The sequence below is a fragment of the Mesocricetus auratus genome, unplaced genomic scaffold, assembly GCF_017639785.1.
Source record: "Mesocricetus auratus isolate SY011 unplaced genomic scaffold, BCM_Maur_2.0 Super-Scaffold_100004, whole genome shotgun sequence".
In the NCBI taxonomy this organism is placed as follows: domain Eukaryota; kingdom Metazoa; phylum Chordata; class Mammalia; order Rodentia; family Cricetidae; genus Mesocricetus; species Mesocricetus auratus.
This window is the reverse complement of record NW_024429189.1, coordinates 42,785,259-42,793,632: the sequence shown is the minus strand read 5'-3', so window position 1 is coordinate 42,793,632 and position 8,374 is coordinate 42,785,259.

Genomic DNA, 8,374 nt, shown 5'->3' with positions numbered 1-8,374 from the left:
GGCAGTTTAAATGAGGTTTGTGGAATCATTTGGCTTGAAGTGACTTCATTTCCTTCTATACGTCTGTTAACCAACTTAGTTTTAGCCGATGGAACTGAACCACCATCAGTACTGTGCGTTGAGCAGGTTTGGGGCTCTTTCAGTTCAGAAATGTCTGATTCCCCTCCCTTGGTTCACAAGCTTTGCATTTTCCTAGTGTAAAATCTGCCTGTGGTTGCATTGCAACCTCGTTGTTCTACGTTCATAAAAGTTAACGGTTTTAACTTTATTTTTTAGTTTAGTTCATGAGATTAATTTGGTTCGAGGAACTCAATGGCTTTTTTGGTAGGTAAGAGCATTTTTTAAAAATTCTCCACTGCTATCTGTGAGTTTCTTGGAAGGAAAAAAAACTATCAGTGTTAGAGGAATTCTTTCATACATGTACCAGGAAACACAGATAAGAACGTTCAGTGTCTGTGAGTACAGCAAACAAACAACGAGAAACACTTGAAATTACCCAACATCCACTGGCTGAATGGTGGATAAGTAATTGTGTTATGGTCACATAATGAACTATTATACAGTAGGGAAAATGAATGATATACAGCATAAGTATACACACACAATTTATGAATCTTAATGCTGAATGAGAAAATCCAATTCCAAAGGCCATGTATAACATGACAACATTTTATAAAGCACCCCCAAAAAATTAAGTAGCTATAGTGATGTGCGCATATATAGCAGCATTACTTTAAAGCGATTTGTAAAATGCATCAGTAGAATGTTCAACACAGTAGGTACTTCAGAGAGGTAGAATGGAGACATTTGGGAACCTGTAGCCTTAAGTTGAATGGAATTTTCTATGGGTATCTTACTATTGTAGTTTGCAATTCAAGTTTACATTGCATATATTATTTTGTTCACACACACACAAATTTAGATAAAATACTTATTGTTTATTGCCCTAAAAATGACATCACCTTGTCCTGTCACATTACAAAGACTTCTACATCATCAGAGAGAAAAATGCCATTTTAAAATAGTGGTACTTTTGGGGGTTCCTTGTTGACAATATCAGTATTAAAAAAAACTAAAAAGGAAGAAAAGGGTATTTCTTTAGTTCAAAAAGGAGATCTATGTAGAACATTTTGTAGAAGAATTCCCTTGTTTGTCTATAACTTACTTATAAAAATGGGGATTGACTTATTGTTCTTTACCAGTGACTTTGGGGCACTTCATAGTTTATGTATAAATAATAGATCTAGCAAATATATCTTTGAGGGCAATTAAATGGCCAATAGTGACATCAGAGTTGAAAACAGAGAAGTTCCTGCATATATGATATGAAATGCCAATATAAAAGGAAACTGGATAGCATCACCCATGTAAAGTGTATAACAATGGGTGGGCCCAGTGGGAGTAGGTGATTAATTTTCTCCATCTTTCCTTCCTTGCTTGGCCCTGCCTGCTTCCTGTGCCGTTATGGTGATGAGCACACAGTAGGTGTACAGACATGCCTTTGTAAACCCAATGAAACAGATGAAACAGTTCATTTATCTGAGTGCCCAAAGTACCGATTTACAAATAACATGAGCGTGTCTCGCAGGAGGAAAACCCAGCTTACCAAATTTCTGTGACAAGTGAGAAAACACTCCTGTGAGGCAACCCTGGTTCTAGCATGTGGGCTGATGGCATGGCTTTCAAATGCAGCTCATGGGAGAAGCCACAGAAACTTCAAAGGATCTAAAGTTCAAAATCTTTCCTTGAGCTATTAAACAAAAAGCCAAAGGACTATGGTTTGGAGCTAGCCACTGGAATGCTTACAGGTGTGATGACCTAATGATGTCAAGGGGCTGCTTCCCACCTTCACAAGGTGGGCAGTGAGCAGTGGGCAGCGGGCAGCAGGCACAAATGAATCTAGAATGACCATGAGCATGGCCTTTGTTCAAGTCAGATGATGGGTTTATGCAAAATTATCATAGTATTCTGTCTTATTTTGTTTAATTTTTCTGTAGCAAAAATAAAAATCTGTGAGATGTTTTACTGAAATTTGATCTTAAAACGTTTTATTGAGTGGTTAGTGCCGAGCCCACAGCCATTTGGGGGGTGTGGAAAGTCAGATTTCTCTTCTGGCAATGGAGTGAGGTTGGGTGGCAGTGCACAGGTGCCATCAAGGGTGCCAGCTGCCACAGAGCCATCAGCTCATGCTGAGAGGTTGTGTTTCTCCTATCATTAATAATGTTTCCCCCTTTGGAGTTATTGGCAGGATCTGGCTGGGGTAGGAGGATGCAAAGAGGGGAGATTATTGTTTAAACGGGACCTGGTTTGTAGCCTTAAGTCAGAAGAGAGCCATTCTGTTTGCATTCAACATTTCAAAGCAAAGTAACAATGCTCTCAGAGAGCCCCTCTCTACAAAGCAGCTCATTATTGTAAATGTGGGACATGTTTAGACTGCTAAGGAGAATCATAAAAGTACAGCCTCCACCACAAGCTCCTCCAGCAGTAAACACTGTCCTCAGCCCAGATCCATTGCTGGGCAGCTCCAGAGCCTACAGCCTGAGTGGCAAGCTCACCCGATGAGACCCAAGCAGAGTTACAGAGTCTAAGTGTGCACGGTGCACATTATCTGCAAGGTCTTTTATGTTAAGGAAATCATGACACCTGCCAATCTTTCAAATTCCAAAGGGTAAAACATGAGGCCCAGTAGGCTGTCATTGAACATGACAGGCTTAATGCCAAGTTTATAACAGAAAAAGGGCAATCTTATTGTGGTTTATTCAGTTTTCTGTTGCTGCTTCAGGAGGAAGTCTCGCTGTCTCTCCTCCATGCTCTCTCTCTCTTTTTTTAAAGCTAATTTAGAGCATTTGAAATACCGAACGGATTCTTTACATATCTCCTGAGCCCCCCATCCTCTTCATTACCCCCCAGTCTCTCCTTTAGGGAGCAACCCCTAAATCCTCCCAATTTAGCATCTTGGTGAGACCAGACTGTTTTTAGTTGAGCGTTGCCTTCAATGGTGACAGAGATGTTTCTAACATGGAACGTTCCTGTTTAATTACTGCTCACACTGTTGCTCCATCCAACCTGCCCCGCGCTTGAGCCCATTGGGCTGAAGAAAGAATTACTCCCCGCGCTGTTCCTTAGACTCTTCTTGTTCAGATCTGTAATTGGCTCTGTGTTTTTGACTTTTTGCTAATAAGCAGCTTACTTTCTCTCCCCCCTAGACTCAACCCACCACTTTTGTTTCATGAATTTTACAAAGGATTTTAATAGATGCTTTAGGCTATGCAAAATGTTATATGAAGGGAAGCCATTAATGCAGCAGCCTTGACACAAAGGACGTGTGAATCGCTGCTTATCATTATGGTCAGGTCTCAAAATTTTCATTAGTTCTGGAGGACAAAAGAAAAAAAATCCAGCCCTGCTATATGAAGGAATATTAACCTGTATTGTGTAACCAACTATAATTGCTTAGCATTTTACATTAACTCTCTTCAGACATGGCCTCTCATTATCTTTACACATACATAATAACTGCTTATTACAGCGGGATAGTTCATGCCAATACGTAGTGGGTAAGGCTGTGTCAGCACTTCTAATGTGAGACCCACTTCCACCGATTTAAAAGAGCTGTAAAATTTGCCTCCAGACCAAAGGCTGGCAATCAACTTTTCACCTGGAGAGGGAATTTTTGTTTAAAGTAAAACAGAACAAAAAATCCAGTTTTGCTAGGGAAAGAAAAAAGCTGGGTTTCTTTAAAACAGGACTTAAACAAAAGTGGATAATTGTACTTAAGTCATTATTGAGTTCCTTAAGCAGAAATTATTGAAACCCACCAAGAAATATGTTTTTATGATTAAATAGAAATAAATGAATGTTAAGTGGCATCAGAAGTAAATGCTACATGCATAATAGGCTTTATTGAAAGAGCTACATCCCCTGAAGAAGCCTTTGTACACAGTAGTAGTAAGAACAAGTCACATTATTTTCAAGATGTATGACCCATAATTTTCATTGGGAAATAAATTAAAATGCTTATAAATGTTGAAAGTTAGAGTTTGTGAAAAGTCATCCAGCTATATAAGAACATCTGAGCTTTTAGAATTACTTCAAAATTCTCTTTTTGGAAAGCCTGAGCAACTGTTGTTGACCAGGGAAAGGGTAAGAATTTGGCAGCACTGAAATCACCAAGTACTTGAATGGAGACTTAGGAAAATAGGTGGTCAGGTTGACATTTTTTTTAAATGAGCCTATTGGAAAGGCTTGAGTTTCTGGTAGAAGTATCCCCAGAATGATATTGATTATATTCACTAGCTTTATAAAATGTCCCAAAGCTTTCTCAGTAACCAAGATCTAAGACTATTTTAAGACCGTGCTGAAGTGATAGGCACGAGACGCATAGACTCACCTACCATATACCCCAGCATCCTCAGCTCATCTGTCCTAAGACAGAATACATTTGCCTGTAAAGGACAAGGAAACCACAATAATAATACGTCATGTCTTAAAGCTACCAGACAATGTCACCCCATGGAAGAATGAGAAAGAAATCTTCAAAAAATAGTTTTGAAAATGATTTTAATCCCGGTGATTCTCTAGCAGGAGTTGAAGCTATATCTTTAAGTTCACAGGAGTTGAAGCTATATCTTTAAATTCACAGGAATTGAAGCTATATCTTTAAGCTCATTGTGTTTATGAACATACACCAAACATTAGTGGCACAATCGGAGTTTGTTTCCTTAATTTCCATGAACCTTCTAATCGGATCATCTGCTTCTCTTTTTACTTCAAACGCCAACGCCTATCTTAGCTCTATTTGTTAGACTGGAAAAATTACCCGATATGCCAAGAAAAATTTTAAAGGATACTCACTTGAAAGTCCTAGGCCATTTAGAATATAACTAGAGTTTACTACCATGTCTAGAAGTGACAGCTTACAGATGTGGGAGCATGGACTGAAAGTGACTCTGGACACAAATGCATTAATGTGCCATGGTGGTAGTGCCTGAGAAGTATCAGCCTTGTCCCTAAACTGATGGAGTGAAGGGTTCCTGACTGACAATGACTCTCCTGTGATGGAAAAAGCTACAACTTGTTAGTACAGTTCCAGTAAACAACGCGCTGGCCTCACATGCTAATTAGCTATGGCCCAGCTCGCCAGGGCTGTGCAGTGGCACTCTAATCAGAGATGATTGTCATCAGGTATCACAGACGCCTCTCTCGGGCTCAGCCCAGGCAGGCGCTGATGCGGCTTAGAGAAGGAAGCCCAAGAAGCTTTGCGGAGCCCCGGGTCTCCGGGTGCCTCAGCTGCTGGTTGCAGGCAGCTCATCATTTCTGCCTGCAGAAAGAAAGAAACGGGGTTAGGCAAGAGGGGTATCCTACCTGTCGAGTATTCCAGGAGGCAGTGATGCAATCAGTTTGAAGGGAGAGGCTTCAGAAAGAAAACCCTGCAACTAAAGCTACTCAGGGGGCTTTTTGTTTTTCTAACATGGGATCCTTGGATATGACAAATGCTAATTCTTTCAATTCGTTACATATTTTTGAATGGGCGTCTGAGTGGGCTAAGGGAACAGGCCTAAAGATTTACAAGCCGCAATCAAGGATGTGGTGAGGAAAATAAATCCGCATGCCAAGAGGTGTGACTTGAGCCCTAAAGTGGGAACCTGATAACCTTGTAATCCTCACCCCCCTCCCTGCCAGTTACACCCTCTCACTTCACCCCAACAGCTTCAAGTCCTCCACTCCCTGCCCCACCCCACCCCACCCTAGGCACCTTGCCCTCAGTAACGGACTCCCCTCCCTGGGTTTCCTGGAAAATCCTGTGCTCCAAGGAACTCGTCCTCTCTCTGGGGAAAAAGGATCCACTGGGCTAGCAGCCACCTCCACCGCCACCCTCTCTGCTTCCCTGGCTGCGCTGTTCTGTGGTCTTGGGCTCCACTTTAGTCTTCATCCCGTATTGTCAGGAACACTGACGTCTCCAGAGGCTCCCTTGCCAATCTTGTGGTTGCATATGAGGCATCTGCTGCCTCTTATGGAACCACACCCACCCCCATGGCTCCATCTACTAAGCTCACCCTGAGACGTACAGATCTTCCCCAGAGCTCACTCGGAAACTCCGTGTTTACTCAACGTTTTCACATAAACATTCCATGGTCAAGATCTACCTACCTTTCTCCAAACTGTGAACCCACTCACCAGTGCCTCAGCCTCTTCCCTGAGATGCTTCCTCGGGGCACAGTGCCCTGTGGACTTGTCTCCCAGTTGCTTCACTCTCCATTTTGCTCATCCACGTCAGAAACTAGAATCTACCCTTCTCGCCTTACCCTAAACCATGCCTCTGACTTTCTCTTCCACTCTCTGTCTCCCTGAAGGTTTTTTGCCTCTTCTTACTGGGCTAATTTTTTGTCTCAAATTCATCCTTCATATTGCAATCAGCTTGATATCTCCATGACCAAATGCCAATCATGTTATTCTTCTTTTCAAATTTTTGCACAGACATGGTGAAACATATCTGAAATTCTACCAGTCCAGAGGCTGAGGCAGGAGAACTACATAAGCAGTTTCCAGGCCACATTGGGCTACGCAGAACTTGTCCCAAACAAAACCAAGCAAAACATTTCACCGGATCCTAGGGAAAGCCTAGCATACACAGCCCTCCAGACCCTGGACCTGCCTGGACATCCTCCCCACCCTCTACGGCTTATCCTAGCTTCCCCATCTCACCACCCACCCCCACTCTGATCACACATAAGCATTTGCACAGACATAGAATGCTATGATCTTTCTTGTTTTTCCAGGCTCAGATAGAACTGCTTTAAAGGACAGTATTCCTGATATTTCTAACAGAAGAAAATGCTACTTCTTGTGTGTTCCCAGAACCACATAAAGATGTTTTTATGTCTGTGTGTTTTGCCTGCAGGTATGTCTGTGCGCCATGTGCATGCCAGGTGCTTGCAGAGTCTGGAAGAAAGTGTCAGATTCCTTGGAACTGGAGTTTCAGATAGTTGGGAGCCATTATATAGGTGCTGGGAACTGTACCCTGGTCCTCTGGAAGAGTGGCCTGTACTCTTTAATGACTGAATCTTATCTCCAACCCCCATCCCAGCATCACAATTTTATGATTCTGTCATAGATCTAATTATATAAGCATGAATGTGGACCCATCGGTCCATTTCACTTGACTCTGAAGAAGTTCACATAATGTTTACTTTCACAGTTTTTCATTTGGTTGAGTGCTTGACACATGGTAGATCCTTAAATAACTATCACACAAATTAATATGCAAATGCAAGGATGAGTGAATGAATATAAATCTTATAGCTTCATGTCTTACAGATGGAGGAAGAAATGAGGCGCAGGGGCCAGGATAGGAGCCCAAGAATCACTGTTATGTGTCAGGGTCACACTGCCTGCATTGAAGACAAATATGGTCTCAGAACTCTTCTACTTTGCAATTTAGGCCAAAGTAGACTTGGGAAAGAACGTGAAGAGTATCCCTACTACTTTATGTTAAAATCAAATGGAGGTTTTCACCAAAACTTAACTGTCTATTGCCTTGGCCAAACCGTGATGCGGTTTCTGCTTCTTCATGTTCCTCAGCTATGAATTCTTTCCCTGTGACAGGTCTCCATTCATGAGTGAGGCACAGGAAAGAGGTGAGCTTGAGAAGGCATTTAGAATGCTGGTGTAGAATGGATGGAAGGAACCCTTGCCTGAGAAGCTCGGGGGTGTGTGGCCAGAAAACTTGGTTTGCAAATAAACATTTTCACAACCCACTTATTTGTGAGATGTGATGCTTTCCACCAGATGAGTTGAGCAATTGCACCTCGGGTCATTGTGGTACTGAGTAGGCAGCTTCAGCAACACACAATAAAGAATGTGTATTGGAGCCAGTGAGGATGTGGGAGACTTGGTTGAATTAAAACTTCTGAATGCTTGTAAATAATATTGAAGGCTGTTTTCCAGCATTTAATTAGGTGAAATATAAGGGTCTTTTTATTTTAAAAACATTTTGGGGTTTTTGGTGGGGTTTTTTTGGAATACAGAGGAAATATGGGGGGAAAATCCATGTCTCCAGCACTGAAAACATAGAGGTCTTGTGTGTCCCCCTCCTATCCCTTCCCAGGGTGTTTACCACATTTTTCAGGCTCTTATTTGAACTTTACTTTGTCAATTCTCTAGAATTACAAGGAATACAAAATTGCCTAGCAAGGTGATAGATACCTTTTTCATTTTAATTTAACCCATTTTGCTGGGCTCATCGAAAACAATGGTCTTAAGCCACAATGAGGGCCAAGGTAGACCACTAAAGGCTGCTTTTAACATATTTATTTTAAAGACTCTTGATTTGCATGTGGGTTCATAAGTTTAATGAAAGTGTAATCTGTTATTT